The following is a 2,973-nucleotide window of genomic DNA, read 5'->3' on the forward strand; positions in this document are numbered from 1 at the left end:
TGATGCAGCTTCAATGTTCATCAAGAGTCTATACTCACAGTTGGTGATCATAAATGATTCAGTATTGAAACACAACTTCACAAGCCTGCTGTGATTCAGTCCAGGTTGGTTTGAACTCTATAACAGTAATATTCGGCATTTCCTCACACTGATCGATTTTTCACAGTCAAGGGTTCCGGATCTTAAGCGTCTGTTAAGAATTTGATACAATAAAAGTAATAATTTTATTGTTTTCAGGAAATTGAAACTATGTAGTTCCCCAAACGATCTATAACATTCTTTGGCTTCAATTTATAATTTTCATAAGATCTTGCGACCTCAGATGTTCAAGCTGCGGCGAATGCGAATAGAACTAGGGATTTATATACTAGATTGACAAAGGATATCTCCGGTAACAACCTATCCCAATCTTATCCTCCAAAACACCCGATTGACATTATTACATCGTCAATGGACTAATAATTCGGAATGTGTTCCAACTACTTCGCCGATATTATTGCCAATATCGGAACCCACCACAACGTTGTAATGTCAACATACTTGTAACTCAACATACACACTCAAAATATTTTGTACGTAAATTCAACTGAAAAGCCATTTTAAACAAATGAAATATCATTTAAAAAACGGACTACAAACTTTTCATTTAAATCAAAAGAATTTTTCAATTATTTTTGAATGTTATTTTTATAACTAACAAATTATGTAGAAAGAAATGTTTTTTTCAGTAATTTCAACATACAATTTTTTACCTACAAAAACAGTAAAAATGAAAAAAATTTCAGTTATTTTAACTTACAAAAAATTACCTACAAAAAAGTAATTTCTACTGTATTTTCTGTTGTTTTTAATGACAAAAAACAAACTCCCAGTAAAGTTAAACTAACTGCTTTTTCTTTGGATTTATGCACATATGTATTTATTTAATTATAGTGATATAAGAACTATCTTTAGAAAATCGATTATTATGATAAATATAACAGATTTACATATAATATGGTAACACATCAAATGACTAATAACAATTTAAAAAAAATCGATTAAAATGATATTATTACTCCGATATCCCGAAACGTTTTAACAGCAAGTTTTTGGCCATTGATAGTTCTAGTACTTGAACAACGTGAAATTGCACACAAATAGCACAAGAATCTGAAGAAACTAAAAAGATGAAATTTTTTTTATAAAATATGTATATTATGTAAAATTTGTGACAAATGCATACTTACGATTTAATAGCTGTCAATGCATCAGCCTCTATATTTGGTAGCAAGTTTTTGGACATTCACCTTGTATTTTAAAAAGGAATATAGAAGATTTCTAGATCTAAAAAATAAAGAATATTTATCAAAATGTACTATTAACAAAGTTTTAAAAAAGCATAACCGGTCTAGATCGACTAAATGAAGCCGATTGGTTCTGGTTATATAAATTTATTTTTGCAGATTTTATGAGGGTCAAATTGTTAATTCTAATTTCCAGTTTCGGACGACATTTTTATGGAGATGGTAGCCCGATTTTAAACAGTTTTTATAATCTTAGTCCTTACACCAAAGAAAACCTCTTTTGGCAAATTTTATAAAAATATCTTGTGACATAGACACTCGGACGGACGGATGGACGAATGTAGTAAACAATCCACGTCGATGCATTGCAAACATCAACACCAACATTAACACTTTTCAGTAAAATAGTCCAGGGTATAATAAAATCTTAAGATATTCTAATTGGATTAAGAATTAGTATGTAGAAATCTTACCTTTAAATAACATGCAATTATAAGGAACTCACGACTTTGATGAAACTAAAACAGGCGTTTTTTATAAAATATTTTTTATAAAATGCATACTTAATGCTAACTTACCATTTATATCGCTATTATTACGCCAATTTAAAATATACATAAATCTGTATTTTATATAAAAAAAATAACAAATTGTGTTTTTTAAAATTATTGTATTATTTTCTTTGGCATTTAAAACTTTTACCGGAAATGTTTTTTTTTAATTTTTTAAAAACAAAAATAATTACCAATAATATTAACTGTAAAGAAAAAAACATTTTTTTCTGTAGTTTGTTGTTTAAATAACATATCCAAAAGGTTAAAAAATATTATTTTCAATAAAATAAATGAATTTTCATTGATTTTTAACTTTACAGAAAACTTTTTGGATAAACTACAATCAGTTAATGTAAAACTTTTTTGAGTGCAGTTGAAGTAAAGACGGACTGTCCTGAAAAAGTCCCCCCGGGGCATGTTACTTTGGTGAAATCTCTATCTTGGTGTTATTGTAATATCCCGGGGAAAAGAGGTGCTACCAATACCTTTAGTCTACCGGGTCTATAAACTGGTGATGATCAAATGTATTCTCGGCTTTTCCTTAGAATGATATGACATGGGGTCGAACCAGAACACCAGATAATCTGGTACTACGATCAGTTGTTTGAGGTTCCTTCGGGATCCACTTAGTGGCTGTGGTTTAAACCCAAATTAGCGGGGAGAGAATGTTGTTTTAAGGACTGATATATCCTTTGCCATATATATCTGGGTTCTCTCTCCGGTGTCCTTGACATTTCAACAAAAGCCGCTGGGTGATGTGACAGAGCAACTTATGCTGGAATCGACAGGGCGCCAGTATAGGTTGGGGAATTTTCAAGTTGATACTTGGTAGTTGCCTGTCATTTCGTAGATCGTTATTTATGGTCTGAGAATGGAACTGATGAATGTTAGTGAACGATCGCGAAAGACTCATCTGCCCTACATGAGACTAGTACTGATTTAGTAGACCTTTTTGCCATGTCTACATGATGCATATTGTTTCATGCTACGCAAATTTTGATTGAGGCCGACCTACATCTTTTGTCACATTATCGGACATACAGAGGGATTTATTGGATGGGTATTTCGGACTACCAAATACGTGCATTTCATGACATCTAAAGGGTGGTCACCTTCCGGCGTAAGATACCTGA

General features: G+C 31.4%; 1 long non-coding RNA gene across 1 annotated transcript; it reads right to left on the reverse strand.

Annotated features, from left to right (window-relative positions):
* Nucleotides 1-902: 902 nt before the first annotated feature.
* LOC119607056 lies at nt 903-2,006 on the reverse strand. The gene is made up of 4 exons (XR_005231707.1): nt 1,865-2,006; nt 1,760-1,804; nt 1,230-1,326; nt 903-1,161 (listed from the first exon to the last, which is right to left on the reverse strand). It is a non-coding gene; the product is annotated as an uncharacterized LOC119607056 (long non-coding RNA).
* Nucleotides 2,007-2,973: the final 967 nt, after the last annotated feature.

The sequence above is a fragment of the Lucilia sericata genome, unplaced genomic scaffold, assembly GCF_015586225.1.
Source record: "Lucilia sericata isolate MDLA Ls3-8-SP2 unplaced genomic scaffold, ASM1558622v1 Contig000651F_arrow, whole genome shotgun sequence".
Classification (NCBI taxonomy): domain Eukaryota; kingdom Metazoa; phylum Arthropoda; class Insecta; order Diptera; family Calliphoridae; genus Lucilia; species Lucilia sericata.